Genomic DNA, 16,143 nt, shown 5'->3' with positions numbered 1-16,143 from the left:
AAGCTCCCATGTCCTGAGTAAAAGAACGCACCGCGGCGAATACGAGGTCCGCCCTCTGATAGTATAACTGGGAAAAGCAGCATATATTTCATCAGTGGGTCATATGCTCAATCACCTTTGTTTTAACTCATTACTTGATAGATAGGAACTTTACAGACAATACATGGATGGTAATCCTACGGATAACAGCTTTAAATAAGTAAGTAACCTGTTGGCCTCAGGTTGGCCTTCAATAATGAATGAATTACTCAAGGAGGGAAATACATAAAAACTTTAAATTATTTTAAACATATTGTATGAGACACATCTATCATTCACTAAGTGTTCAGATATTTTATAATCTATGGTCAAATATATATATATATATATATATATATATATATATATATATATATATATATATATATATATATACAGTTTTATTGTATCCATTAAGCCTGTGAATCAATCTTCAAAAATCCAAATGTGACTTGATTTACTACTACACCTTTTACCTTACACTGATTTTTGTGTTATTTAGCAGAAGTAGATTGATTGTCCTCCAGAAACCTTTCTGCTAGTCAACAGCTCCCTCTACTGTTGGACTGAGGCACTGGTGAATTGTTAAATGCTTTGGAATGCATATCCACAACTCTGGGTCCCTGTGCTGCAGCAACCTCTCACACTTTTTGGGAAAGAAAAAGTTGATTGAATGTGATTTAAATGGTTAGTCACACTGAAGTGGATGAGTTTCAATGATTGCACTATTACAGAGTAAATGATCACTTATATGTAACATGGTGTTCACTCAGTTTGTTTTGTCTCAGGCTAACCTTGTGATGATGTATCTTAATTGTCATCATCGGTACACCAAAGAAAAAAGTGGGGAAAAAGGAACTATTTTAAATCAGTATATTAAGATGCTGAGTTTTCACAGCTGTTCCAGTGTCTGTGTTTACATCTACCCTGGAGATGTACCGCATCTGCACTTCCTTAGAAAAATCCCTGAGGGTCCTTGTAGCCTGTCGGGGGTACATGCATGATCATCTATCTCAGACCATAATTATAATTACAGTATTCAATAGGAGATGGAAACAGCAACATGAACAATGTAGTCTTCAAAAGTCACTTATTTCTATACATCATGTAAACAAGAAAGATTCGATTGTTGTCTGCATTTACTCTTTGTCACTATTTCAAATGTGCTCGTTGACACATATCCTATCAAATTAAGAATTCAGATTGATTAGGGGGGTCAACCGGAAGTGTCAACGTTGGAGTGAAAGAGAGGTGATTTGCAGGTGTGTGTGTGTGTGTGTGTGTGTGTGTGTGAACTCTGTGGATTTCCTATAGCCCTGTCTCTCTTTCTCTCCTTCTCCTCTCCAATTGATTAGTCTTTGGGTTTGCCGGCCAAGCCGTAATGAATACTGAGTGAAGCCGCTGACTTAGCTTACACTGATAGGGGCTCCAAACATTTAATGATGTTGCATCGCAGTGTGACACTGAACACTCTTACCTCAGACCTTTGTTGTTGTTTTTTTGGGTTACTTTTTCTGACACGACAAGTCAATGGAGCATCTCAGTGTATGTGTGTGTGTGTGTGAGCAGTTGTGTGTGTTTGTTTGTGTACAAGTGGCCAGGTAGGTAAATAAGGAAATATTTTTGGTGTATCTCGAATTCTAAAATAATGTTAAAAATGGACGTCATCATCGAAATGGATGGACAACCAGCAAATAAAAATGTGTGTGTGTGTGTGTGTGTGAATGCAATTGAAAGGAAGCTTGGGGTTGAGCTGGGAACAGGTGCAAAGCAGAAGTATACCTCTACTAAGTAGTAAGACAAAAGAAGTGTGAGTTTTTCTGCTGCTTTCAGGTGTTGATGCATAATAATATGTGAGATGCCTAGACAGCAAATACCTGTGAAAGTGTTTTTGTGGCTCCCCCAATGGCCTCTTCCTTTCCACCTTTTCCTCTTTCTTCTCACCTGTCCTTTTAGTTCGGTCTCACCTCCCAGTCTCACCTTAACTTTATAACACAGTTATTGTTCCCAAATGGATTTATCCACTACCTCAATATATGATTACATTCTTCTCCGAAAATTCCTGCGACCTAGAATAATTCACTCCTGAGAGAAAGAAAGATGTGCTCTGTTTCCATTTTTTTTTTTTTTTTGTGCATTGCTTCATGGCTTTCGAGGAGATTGAGAGTACAGGACCTGGGAATCTAATTCAAGAGGCTCCCCTGCTATATAAAATGTCTGAGCTTAGCGGGTGGGCTTCCCTAGTATTCTTTGCATTTTTCCATCGACCTTGCGTTCACCGACTTCAACACAGCTGGAGAAAAAGTCTCTCCACCCCTCCTTTCTCTTTCCCTCATTCCACCTTAAAACGCTCCACTGTGAGTAGTTTGGGAGCTACTTTATTTCCCAGAGGAGAAGACAGACACACACACACACACACACACACACACACACACACACACACACACACACACACACACACACACACAGGCATACATTCACTCCCATACTGCTGGAACGCTATCACAATACCCAAACACATAGCAACCCCCAGCCTATTTCCCAGAGTGCACCCCGGGTTCCCCAGCAGGCAGGCTGTGTGTCGGGGGTGAGGAGGTGAGAGAGGTGTGAAAGCAACACCTGTCAGAGAACTGAGCTGCTCTCCCCACACTGCCTCTGGCTGCTTGTCACAAACACTCACATTAGCCATTTACTCCTGTCTCAGCGCCAACCGCCACCGCTGGGACTATTGTGTGTGTGTGTGTGTGTGTGTGTGTGTGTGTGTGTGTGTGTGTGCGTGTGCGTGTGTGTGTGTGTGTGTGTGTGAATCTGGATATGTATGTGCATGTGAATACCTGTGCATTTACAGGGTATGTGCTGATTTACTTTGGAGGTGTGTGTATGTGTGTATGTATGTGTGGGACATACAGAAATATCCACTTTCAAGGTAAATCCACAGTTCATTCAAGGCTATATTCTTTGAGTGTCTCTTGAGTGTATTCGGTTCTTTTTTGTAGTGTAGTATTTCAATTTCAGTTTGGCAGGACATTTGGCAACCTGTATGCTATACAATTTCTTTTTTAACGTTGTTTAAGAAATGTACATACAAAGGCACTGTTAAATATAGTGTTCACAGCTTGGCTGTTTCGATGTGTCTTTCTACCTTGTTCTGAGGCTATAGATAGGTCTTAACAGTTGCACCTTGAATGAAGACAGGGAAGAGACGCCAAGTGACATTAACACCTATTCTCTTCTCCTCTCCTTTCTTTCATTAGCACCTCCTGTGTTTGTTTTTCTTCCTCTGAATATTCTCTCTGCCTCAAAGGTGTCATTCCTTCTGCAAATAAATGTTATTAGTATGCACAGACATTCAGTGTTAAGCAATCCACACACACACACACACACACACACACACACACACACACACACACACGCACACACACATACACATAGATCAAAGCAAGCATCTGCTTTCGAGCTATTGAATTTGATCAGCTCCCTAGGTAGGTGCGAAGAATAGAGTTTACTACTTTGTTTGGGGGTCACGGGTGAATGCTTGTAAGCTGTCAGTTGATTGTCAAGCTTTTACCTGCTGTCACCAATGAAACACCAGTGATGGACAACAACACTTCAGGCTACAGCTTTGATATAGATTCATTTCCTAGAAATGTCCGTACCTGGGAAATTAAAATGACAAAAATTTGAAAGAAAAAGCAAACATTAAAAAGACAGACAATACATGTAAAGACAGGAGATGTAATAAAACAGGAAAGCGGTAAAAATAAGCAAAGTGACAACTGACCTTTCCACTTACACTAATTTTTGGTTTTCTTAATGTCACCTTCATTTCCCCCAAATATACTCTGCTCTTCTCTATCCTGCAGTTTATTAACCCTAAAGGCAGTTTTTATATCACTTTCATTGTGGATAATAGGTTACTCTTTGTGCATGCTATGGATCATCTTAGATCATAGCATGACCTTCTTCTTCTTCGTCTTCTTCGTCTTCTTCGTCTTCTTCTTCTTCTTCTTCTTCTTCTTCTTCTTCTTCTTCTTCTTCTTCTTCTTCTTCTTCTTCTTCTTCTTCTTCTTCTTCTTCTTCTTCTTCTTCTTCTTCTTCTTCTTCTTCTTCTTCTTCTTCTTCTTCTTCTTCTTCTTCTTCTTCTTCTTCTTCTTCTTCTTCTTCTTCTTCTTCTTCTTCTTCTTCTTCTTCTTCTTCTTCTTCTTCTTCTTCTTCTTCTTCTTCTTCTTCTTCTTCTTCTTCTTCTTCTTCTTCTTCTTCTTCTTCTTCTTCTTCTTCTTCTTCTTCTTCTTCTTCTTCTTCTTCTTCTTCTTCTTCTTCTTCTTCTTCTTCTTCTTCTTCTTCTTCTTCTTCTTCTTCTTCTTCTTCTTCTTCTTCTTCTTCTTCTTCTTCTTCTTCTTCTTCTTCTTCTTCTTCTTCTTCTTCTTCTTCTTCTTCAGTATATTCAAACTCAGGAGGGAGGTTTCATGGCTGCCACAAATGTATCATTTACTATAAACAATGATATCTTGATATGAGAATTTTGTTGGTTAAACCGTGCTGAAATGTGGGAAAGAAGGTGATGTCCCTATTTCTCACACCTCCAGTTAGATTAGGATGTTTCATCACATCATATGGTAAATGTTACTGTTGGACTACTATGCTTATATAGTGAGATTTTTGAACCCATCCTGTTCCCTTTCCCATTTTACCATGTATTACCTATAGCTGCATTGGTATGTCTAGTACGTGGGTGAGGACTAGGACGTAAACCTGTAAACAGTCACTAGATGGCATTGTTGAAGCATGTTTGGTTTGCCAGGGAATAAAAAGCAGGATGGATGCTTGCTCTGCACAGCAACATATGCTCCTGGGCAACATGTCCTCCCAGCCTCCCAGCATTTATTCCTCCTTCTCCGTCGCTCATCTTTCTCTGTTCAACACCTCAGTCCCTGTCCTGTGTGTGTGTGTGTGTGTGTGTGTGTGTGTGTGTGTGTGTGTGTGTGTGTGTGTGTGTGTGTGTGTGTGTGTGTGTGTGAGATGACACAGATCAAAGCATTTGACACTGTCCAAAAGAAAGATGATGAAAACCGGGGTGAAAAGCCCAACATTCATTAAAGTCAGACCTGAGATGACAGACACTCGGACCACAGTGGATGCTGCCGCCCATGTTAACAGTGTTGCCCTGCTCCTGCTGTAGTGTGTAGCAGCACCAGGAAATGACACTTTACAAGGCTGCGAATGTGTGTTTGGAGAGAATATGCAGCCTTTCAGTTACAACATGTTCTCGCTAACCAGCAGGGCCCCCTGCTGTCTCATTCTTAGGGACATTTGTCTATGATCACAGAATACATTTCTCTATTGCTTCCACTAATTGCCCTACTTTTTATTTATTTATTTCTTATATATTTTAAATTGTGTTTCCATTATTACATATAGTTTTATATTTAAAAGTATTTGGCATGTTTAAAGCCTTGATTAGAAGGCAAATGCAGCATTAATACCCACTGTCACTCACCCCTCCCCCCCCCCCTCCCTTCACTGAATTAGGCTGTGGTAACATCAATCTGTCAAATCATATCACTTCAGCTGCTTTGAGTGTTTGCTTTCTGGCACCAGATGGACATGTTGGTTCAGCTGTCCTCCGACAAAAATAATGGATGGCTTCAAATGTTGTTTCTTCCCCCCTTAACCTTAGACGACACAACGTACATCTAAAATAGGAAACATTAAACCCTTGTTTCTCAACAGACATGAACAGAATGTCAATGTTGATCCAATTACTCAGCAATAAAAATCAAACCGTATTAGATGTTCACCCTTTTTAACATTTCGCATCCATTCAATGTCTAGTCATCATCCAGTAGTTATTGAGTATAGATGCATGCACCCTATCAGGATTTATGTCTGCATTTCTAAGGAATCACTTGCATTTAAGACACAGCCTTGCATTTACACACTTTGGACATATTATTTATCTTTTCTGTGTCCACTGTAGTTCTCTTTTTCCCCATGACCCCACCCACGAGACAGGCATGAAGTGAATAAGTTTTCGCCCAATTTTGACCAGTAGCAGCAGCCAGCAGCTATAGGGCAGCGAGCACATGGAAGCATTAGTGCAGAGAAAGAGAAACACGGACTAGGGGACGGGCTGTAGCAGCTAAAAGGCGGAGAGAGAGAGAGAAGAGACTTGGAGCGTGGTATAGTAATAGATTCAGATGTCAGCTGGGCTAGATGGCCAACACTGTGCTTGTTAGCCAGAGACTGAGCGAGAGGGGGAGAGGGAAAAAAAGAGGGAGAAGAGAAGAACGGATGTAAGAATCCAGAGGAAAGGAAAAGAGAGGAGAAATATGGATTGATAAAGTAAAAAAAAACTAAGAACGAATTGAAAAAAAAGTTGATGACATATGGCAGTGAAGGGAGAGAGGCTTACACTTGGACTGATTGGCTGAACGTTAGCCTTCACTATAGCCATGGCTTTTGAGTCTAGAAGTGTGACATACTATGTAGGTGGACATATGCACGCCCACACACACACACATACTAAACTCTGAATTTCTATCCCTGAAGAAAGTGACATCGTAAACTACAAAAGACACACATTCGCACACGGCTAAACCACTTGTTATCAGCTAGCATAATCACAGACTTGACATCTTTTCTGCATGTTAAAGCAGCTAAGCCCTTTTGTGCATGCTCGCGCTCACTCACTCACGCACACACACACACACATGCACAGTACTCCCCCCATCGTCTCGAGCGGTGGTAATTGCTGACGAGCAGCGCACTCACCGGGCTGAGGAGATTTTCATCGGTGCAGAGGTGTGTGTGTGTGTGTGTGTGTGTGTGTGTGTGTGTGTGTGTGTGTGTGTGTGTGTGTGTGTGTGTGTGTGTGTGTGTGTAAGTGGGGGGACTAGCACGAATCCTGTGGGTTCAAAGGACAAATGTGTAGGAGTGGAATACGTCTCCCATCAGAGAGCGGGCCATGATGTAATGAGACAGCTGGACAAGACTTATTATCCAGGGGAATTTAATGTTCTCCAGATGCCTGTTCTCATATCGGAGAATAAAACATGTACCGTATGTTGTCTACTATAAAAGTACCAGTCAAAGGTTTTGAATTTAATATAAGGACTATATTGTGAACTGTGTATGAACAAGTAATTTATTGTTAGGCTTTATATGAAGAATTTGGAGCAATTGATTCCAAGAGAGTGAACAAATGCATGTACTTTTTTTTCTCTTTCATTTATCTCTTCAACACTGTCTCTGTGACAGTCTGAGGTGGGAAAGCGAAGGCTGATGATGAAGTGCTAATTCATTTAACCTCCCACGGCTGTGTAGCGAGAGAACATACATTTAACGAGCGTACCAGGCTAGACTAACCAATTCATGCCTCCGGTAGTTCTACTGTACTGTGTGTGTCTTTTAATAATGCGTGACTTCATATGTGTTTCTGTGGGTGTTTTGCGGGCGTGTTCCGTCACCCACAGGTGTTGAGGGTGATGATCCATGCAAATGTGTTTGTTCTTCTGAAGATAAAACTAACTTCCAGTGATCAAGGAAAAAGCCTTAAAAAACCCAACCTTTTAAACAGAGGGAAATGACGTGAGCACTATAACATATTGCAGCTTCGTGATTCCCCCTCGGGGCTTCACCACACTTTCACAAGCCCTGATTCACTTGCTGCTGAGATTTGTCTGTACAACTGCAAGCCAGTATGCTCGATTCACCACATGACGTTTATAGCAGTACATACTAAATTTCTATACCCGTTAGTATTATTGCATATACTGTATCTCTAAGCATATAAACTGGGCTTTAGGAATTTGAAACGTATTGTAAAGATACATGTTTTGCCCATTCTACTATAATACTGCTGAATAAATGATATTCAAACAGTAGTTTCTGTGCCCCATGGGACAGGTGTCAGTAGCATTGGCCAGAAGTAGCAGAGATATTGTAGAACAGATTTGCTGATTCAGGGAGCAAAATGTAATAGAATTGATACTATTCCGGAGAGCTGATGTGAGACTATCCCCGCATGATGATGTGCATGATAATGCCGGTTCGTAGGCTTACACAAAAAAACAGTGGGTGTTTTGACGGGCGTTGTTCGTCTCCAGTCTGTGTGTGTGTGTGTGTGTGTGTGTGTGTGTGTGTGTGTGTGTGTGTGTGTGTGTGTGTGTGTGTGTGTGTGTGTGTGTGTGTGTGTGTGTGTGTGTGTGTGTGTGTGTGTGTGTGTGTGTGTGTGTGTGTGTGTGTGTGTGTGTGTGTGTGTGTGTGTGTGTGTGTGTGTGTGTGTGTGTGTGTGTGTGCGTGCGTGTGTGGGAAAGCAGGCTGTGTTACATCTTGACACCTCATGTCAAGGAAGCAGCACACCTGCTACTTGTAAATTAAAAATCAAACCAGTGGATATAATTTTGTCAGCTTCTATTCAGGCTTTGGTTTAGTACTTACTTAAAGGAGAAGTAAGTGATATTTTGTTATTATACGTGTCAGATCTCTTTATATTCATACAGTATGCAGACTATGCACAGTTCATAACACAGGTCTCCCAGTCATTGAGTATTGCAGTAATTGGCAGTTAGAATTCCCTGAGTATCCCTCTCGTTTTACCCAATCATGAGACGCTATAAAGAGGCGGGTCTCTGTGCCCGTAAGCGATGACTCACTGCTCTCCATCACTGCAGCTATCTAACGAAGACGGCTGCGCGTTCATGTGGTGGTGACGTAAGACGAGGGAGGGGATTGCTAACTGCAGTCACTGATAGGAGGAAGTTAGCTAAAAGGACCATATGACTTCCTTACTTCTCCTTTAAAGTTAATGAAAAATAAAGCAATAAGAAAGAGCTTAATTTTGATTAGCTCGGTCTTCTAGAAAATAATTGTCAACCTCTGACGGCTTTTCCCTCTATTTGCCTCTTCGGAGTAATTGACTAAGTGTCCCACTGACCATTGTTTAATTCAAAGGTGGAAAGTGTATTCTGTGCATTCTTTAATGCACACTGTTGTGATATAGAAACATACTAGAGATTATCGAATGTGTATTTGTGTGACTGCACATGCTCAGATAAAACCCCAAATAAGACCTGGGCTGAAAGCACTTGACTCTACCTATGGCATTCGTTAATGGCACACGATCTGTGTCTGTGTATCACACTTTATTCCCATGGAAATATGATGGGAAGAAACCTGTCAGTGATTTAGCTCTCATTGTCTCCTCTCTCTGTGTATTTATCTCTCTAATTAGAAAGCCAAATCAGGAGTCTGACTGCACAAACTGTGTTTACCGTTGACATTCTCCAGCCTAATCCTCATTTCAGCCCTGTTTCCTCATCTCTCTCTCTCTCTCTCTCTCTCTCTCTCTCTCTCTCTCTCTCTCTCTCTCTCTCCCCCTCTCCCTCTCCCTCTCCCTCTCTCTCTCTCGACTCCAAGCAGAGAACCATGCCAAAGTCTTTTCTCCCCAAACACAGATTTATTCAAATGTAGCATTTGCATAATTCAGTATTTACATAATTGATTTCCAAGGAAGCGTTACCCGCCATGTGAGGTGGTGTTGGGGACCAAAAGGTCTCATCCTGTCACATTTCTGCCACTTTTTCTGTAACACACACACACACACACACACACACACACACACACACACACACACACACACACACTCTTTTCAAGACTAAATCAAGCATGAAGCGTTGCCGAGCCGGTGCATCTGGTGACCCTCATGGTACAACCACAGCAAACATGCTTCAGCAAAGCAAAGATAATCAAATATATTGAGATTAAATAGCTGTGTTTTTCATCATTCATTTTCCCTATACTGGTAAATGATGTGTCCTGTTTCACCTCAATTGTTCAGTGCATATGCAGGAATGTTTTAGATCTGGTGGTATGCTCTGAAAGCTCGACATTACCCTTTGTCTTCATATGGCATTTATCTTGGAAGTTGTGTTTTTGATCCACTTGGAGATGGGAAGATGGTTTCATCTCTGCTGATGAGCATGATTCATGCTTCATGACTGTTTGCTTATGTAGATTTTGAACCAGGATGAAACTATTTCACGCGCAAAAAAAGTGACAGAAAAAGATGTATTAAAAATGGGGGGGGGGGAACTGAGCTATATAGTGACGACAGGAAGTCTGATTGTCGTTTTCTTAAAGTTAAAGTAAAAAAGTTATTTGAAAATCCGATACTTTTCAAGTAGCTTTGGCTGCTTTAGAACGATTGAAGATTACTATGATTATGGAAGGACCTGGTGTGTGAGCAAAATGGAGGGTCATTTTTTTCTGGTTAACTGGTTGTTAATAGTTTGATGATGAAAGTACTCTGCCGGGTCCATTACCCATCCTTATGCCGGTTTTGCTAAAACAAAAAAAAACAAAGCTATTTTATTTTTCACAATTATTGAAGCAGTCGTTCAGTCATTCAGTTCTTAGTTCCCATGATCCCTCCAACAATCCTTAATAAAATGTATGAAGAAAACCATGCAAGTGGAAAGGAGAATACAAGACATAATAGTGCAACATTCAAATACAGTATAAGAATAAAATATGAAATGAAAGTACTAAACATACGAATGCAGCTATCTATTCATTCTGTGGCTAATTGAAGTGGGTCAAGTGAATCAAGCCAGGGAGGTGGTGAGGTGATAAATGAGTTGACCTACAGCTCAGAGCACTTCAGATTGGTGCAGTGACAGTTTGAAAACTGTCAGTATATGTGAACGAACACATTTGTCAGTTGATCTGCACACAATTTGAGAGCTCGGGCCAGAGATGCCTTCACATCCGGGATCCTTGTGTAGATAAATCCCTCGCAAGGACCTGCAGTGTACACATCTGCCCAAGGTCTTACTATTATGCAGGGTTCCTTGGCCTTTTGTACCTCCTCAGCTGGGAGTTGTTCTCAAAGCGTGCATAGAGAGCTCCTAGATGGTCTGGAAAGGATTTGCAGCCATTATCTCAGCAGCACTGATGGTTTTCCTTTCGTAATCTGTGATGGTTTCTAAAAGTCCAGAGACCACATGTTTATTGAGTTAGACCCCACTTTATTCCCTATATTGTTTCTTACCGCTGCTAATAATAGCCCTCTGGAGTATTTACCTTCCTGTACTCGTCTAAATTACTCCACGTTGTAAGCATCAATCCATGCTTCAAGTTTAGCAAGGACTTCAGAAATCTCGATGTTACATCTTTGGAGATTTGAGTCATTTTGGAGTTATTTGGCCATGTTTTTGCTAGCTCATTTGATCCAGACTCTTAATGGTGAGACTGAGGCTTGCTGACTGCTGTTCTCCAGGGATCTCCCGAGACGAGAAAAACCAACCATGTACGATGTACCTGAAACGCCATTGTCCGCTATGGCCCATGGATTGCACCAAACTGCTTGGGTGTGTGTGTTTGTCTGCATCTGTATCACCACAAACCCCTTCACCTCTCCTAAAGTCTATCATGTATGGAAATGGGACCTGCACACTCCTGTGAGCACTCTGTAAGGGGTCCACATATACACAAACATACACACACACGCACACACTCATAGACACATATTCAGTTTAGAGCCTGCCGCCGAAGAGCAGGGAGGTTAAACAGATGGCATGGGCTGTATCCGTTACACAGATTACCCAACACACACACTCTCTCTCTCTCTCTCTCTCTCTCTCTCTCTCTCTCTCTCTCTCTCTCTCTCTCTCTCTCTCTCTCTCTCTCTCTCTCTCTCTCTGCATAAACTGGCTTTGTGAGTTCACCTCATTTAACTGAATGGTGTTTTTATGAGGCATGGCAACATTAGAGCCACCCACCGCTCTAATCTATCCCATTCTGTTCTGTGTTTAATGCCGGACTGGGAGCACTTGGTTTGAGTGGGCAAGGCTTGACACACCCAAATGTGTTGTCATGTGTGCCTGTGTTATATTCTTAAGCTGAATGTTATTCGATTTGGTGATAAAAGTGTTGTTGTAACATATAATTATCTAGCATATGCTCTCCTTCTGTATAATAATTATGCTGCATTCAAGACGCATGCATACACAAGGGGTCTATGAATTATCATACACCAGATAGAAACCGATTGTAAACTGCTAGCTTTCATGGCTGCCTGGCAAGATTCTACTAGTTGCCTTTGCAATATTAATGTGCAAAATGAAAATGAACACATCATTTAATAAAACTACACTTATCGCGTTATGCTTATTATTATCCATTTAGAACATTTGTGTTTGGCCTTCATTGTGTTTAATGTGTTCCTGCATTTTTATGAAAGTAATACTTTAATTTGTAGATTTACTTAACAGTAATACGAAAACATAATTAATTTGTTATTAGGCCCTATGCAAAGGCGCAGTGTGTGGAATACCAGCGGCCATTGTCTTGAGACCTGCTTTATATCCCTACACAAAGGAATAGCTCAGTCATTTTCCATCTGTAGCTTTTCAGCAAAGTGGCCATTGCATGAATAAGTTAAGCAATCGGCTATGACTAAGTATATTGGCTGCTCCTTTAAAGGCTGTGTTGGAACACTAAGATATTCGCTACTGTTATATGTTTATCTATATCGTCTTCATTTTTTAGAACATTTTCTAAAGTCATTAAAGGAAATCTCAGGTATAATCCTACATATTTCACTCAGTGTAAAACAGATCCTTTGTTTATTGTCAAGGCAATGAAGAGAAACAGGACAGATGGGCAGACAGGTCAGGGTTAGTGGATGGAAGGCCCGGCATACAGTGAGGATCATGGGCCAGACTCACATCCACAACATCTTGAGTATGCGGGAAAGGCTTTAGCCGCCTTTGCCACTAGTACGCCCAATGTGAAGATTAATGAGTAGATTTTATACAGTGTGTTGTTTATTTACCTTGGCAAACTTCTGTAAGTGACATAGTGACATGTTGGAGGCCAAAAAAAAAAAAAAAAAAAAAACTCTCCCAACATCTGGCGAATTAGTTTTTCTAACTACAGAGTAGCGACGTGCAACTTCTACAGAATGGTGTTGATTACTCTTTGACGGGCTGTACTAACCTTGTTTCCTTTATTCCTTCTATTGTTATCTCTTTATCCCGCCTCATTCCTGGCTGTTTCTTCATTTATCTTCACTTCGCCTCCCTTTTTCAACCCTGTGTCTTCCTCATATACCCTCTACCTATCTCACTAACCCGTGATCCGTGTCTCTGTCCTAGCCAGCCGATTTGGATGCCTGGGTAAGCAACACTGCAATTGCTGATGCCTTTTTATTATTTTTTATATATATTTATTTATCTATTTTACTCGGTTTTTCTCTCTATTTTTCTCCCTCTCTCTCTCTCTCTCTTCCTTTCACTCTCTCTCTCCCTCTCTCTTTTCTCTATTCAAATGTCATGTTTTCATTGTGCATTAAAGCGAAGCTGTGAGTGTGCCGCTACCGCCACCATTCCACACAACAACACTTTGGGAGGTATTCAGCTAGAAAATTACACATCATCTGTGCTGCTAGCAGAGGTGATTTCACACACACACACACACACACACACACACACACACACACACACACACACACACACACACACACACACACACACACACACACAGCCCCTAAAGCATCAAACAGCCGTTGTAGAAAGTGCAGTGTGCACAGTAACAGGGATTGGCAGATGTGGTCTTTGGGGATACGTGTGCTTGTTAAATTAGGATAAGATTAGATTTAGATAACAATAAGTGTAATGTCAATCCGTCTGTAAGTTTGTGTCTGCACGCTTATATTCCCCATATCGGCAAAGAGCAAAGAAGATCAGTCGATCATCCAGGGAAGATGCTGTTGCTCCGTCCGATCTATATCACAGCCACTAATGCTCAACCCGGGTACTGCAATCATTCACCATTACACCAGGCGTGTGTGTGTGTGTGTGTGTGTGTGTGTGTGTGTGTGTGTGTGTGTGTGTGTGTGTGTGTGTGTGTGTGTGTGTGTGTGTGTGTGTGTGTGTGTGTGTGTCTGTGTGTGTGTGTGTGTGTGTGTGTGTGTGTGTGTGTGTGTGTGTGTGTGTGTGTGCGTGTGCGTGTGCGTGTGCGTGTGCGTGTGCGTGTGCGTGTGCGTGTGCGTGCGTGTGTGTGTGTGTGTGTATTCGTAATACACATTTTCAATGCTACATAAATCTATGCCCCATTACTGCCTTTTGCTGCCTCACTCCCAGCCTGCTTCATTGTGTCCATGCACCATATCATGTTCATACTGCTCTAGCACTACTTCACTCATTACCCTTTTCTGTTAGAAACTGTGTGTGTGTGTGTGTGTGTGTGTGTGTGTGTGTGTGTGTGTGTGTGTGTGTGTGTGTGTGTGTGTGTGTGTGTGTGTGTGTGTGTGTGTGTGTGTGTGTGTGTGTGTGTGTGTGTGTGTGTGTGTGTGTGTGTGTGTGTGTGTGTGTGTGTGTGTGTGTTCACCAGTGCCCTAGCATTGATTAATAATCATTTTAATATGCAGGCCCACAAACCTCCACAGATCAAATATGTGCATGCTGGAGAGACTTGAACCGCCCTGTGTATACACCATATACCACATGTTTCCTTTCCTTTTATGCATTTTAGCCATAATATGATTCAGATTGTAAAGCTTTTGAGGTTCTGCTTTGATCTGCGGCTGCATACCCTGCAATGCATGACCAAACTTCTGACAGATGCATGTAAACACTAAGATCCTATACTAAGCCGCAAGGTTTTCAGTGTATCAGGGAGTGACAGGGAGTGTCATTCAATTCACTCTGAGATAGTTCAAAATGGGTCCATTTTAAAATTGAGTATATGGTATGTTTTTCTGGAAATCGATTTGAAATTGTGTTTCCATGTAAAGACCCTGCAGACTGCACCATACCTTATGGTGAAAATACATCACTCTGTGACTGTCCATGGGAAATGTATGATCATTGCTTCTATGTTTCCCAGAACACATCTCCATTTTAAAATGACGAATTAATAATATAAAACAAATTGGACAGATGGATTCATACACAGTGAGTGAACACATGGAGCTTGGCATGGTGAAGGATCACAGCTGGGTATTTTGCTTGTCAGTCAGTAACCTGCAACAATGTTTTGACTTGTCTTTTAGCAGCTCTTCATTATTACCATCTTTTCTGTCTCTGTTGATGTTATTTCAATTAATATTTATCATAAAGAAATCCCCTTTTTCATTCCATATTGAGAAATAGTGTAATTATATTGACACACTGTGAAGCCAACATGGCTCCATCACACAACTAATGCTACAGCTTCTCGTGTGTCTTCTATTTAACACCCCCTAACGCATGTACATTTCAAGCTGAACTGGCAACTTGTTTTTTTTCCACTGTGCATCTATTTGACATGATCTGCCTCCTATCTTCTTCTGCTTGCATGCTGCTATGACCGTGGCCCAAACTCTGGCTCTTCCTACAGTCAAATCTGCCATCTTGCTTCCTGTCAAAGTTTGACTCAGCGGGCATATTAAAGCGCTTGGCCTCATCCTAACGCCAACATCGCCATGTCAACCGCCGCTGCCACCGCCGTGCCAGTCACATGCTACCTCAGTTGTTTTGTAAGTTCTGTTTCATTAGACGGACCAGGTATCATTTTGTCATTTCTTTGTGTTTTACTTTTTGTCTTGAAATTTCCATCAAGCATTGCAGATTTGTGATACATTTCTGATACATTTATAGAGCTTTCCAATGGGGAAAAATATTGCTTTGAAAAAATATGAACCTGTTATTTGATGCTATATTCACACACTTGAGGAGGGCATAATCCTTTTTGCCATGGTCTCCTAAAATGTCTGTGCCGTTTAATCTGTTTTAAGAAGAAGCTATTTTGTGCTTAACGCATATACTGTATGCAATGTCCCTTGTATATCAGCTAGTCTTAGGTGCACTATACATAAGTGGTAGTGCATCAGCTGAAACAGTAGCTCAATTGTGTGCATCCATCATAATTGTACAGTTCGAGTGACTGCTATGGAAAATGCAAAGGTCATTTGATATGTAGTAGCAAGAACCTCCTGACTCGAGTGCTGTTTTCTAGTCACACAGTATACAGTCAGGTATTGTAGTTTGATATGCTTTTTTAAAATAGTGAATGTTTTATTATTTATTTAATTGTATTGTATTATTTTATGTTTATTTGTTTTGTGTGGATTGGTGGTTATAT

General features: G+C 41.1%; 1 protein-coding gene across 1 annotated transcript in view; it reads left to right on the top strand.

Annotated features, from left to right (window-relative positions):
- The window catches only part of chchd6b (coiled-coil-helix-coiled-coil-helix domain containing 6b), a 56,503-nt gene that overhangs the window by 3,715 nt on the left and 36,645 nt on the right, over positions 1-16,143 (top strand). The window lies entirely within an intron of this gene.

The sequence above is a fragment of the Ammodytes marinus genome (genome assembly GCF_949987685.1).
Source record: "Ammodytes marinus genome assembly, chromosome: 4".
Classification (NCBI taxonomy): domain Eukaryota; kingdom Metazoa; phylum Chordata; class Actinopteri; order Uranoscopiformes; family Ammodytidae; genus Ammodytes; species Ammodytes marinus.
The sequence above is the reverse complement of the archived record's forward strand: the minus strand, read 5'-3'. Positions and strand labels throughout refer to the sequence as shown.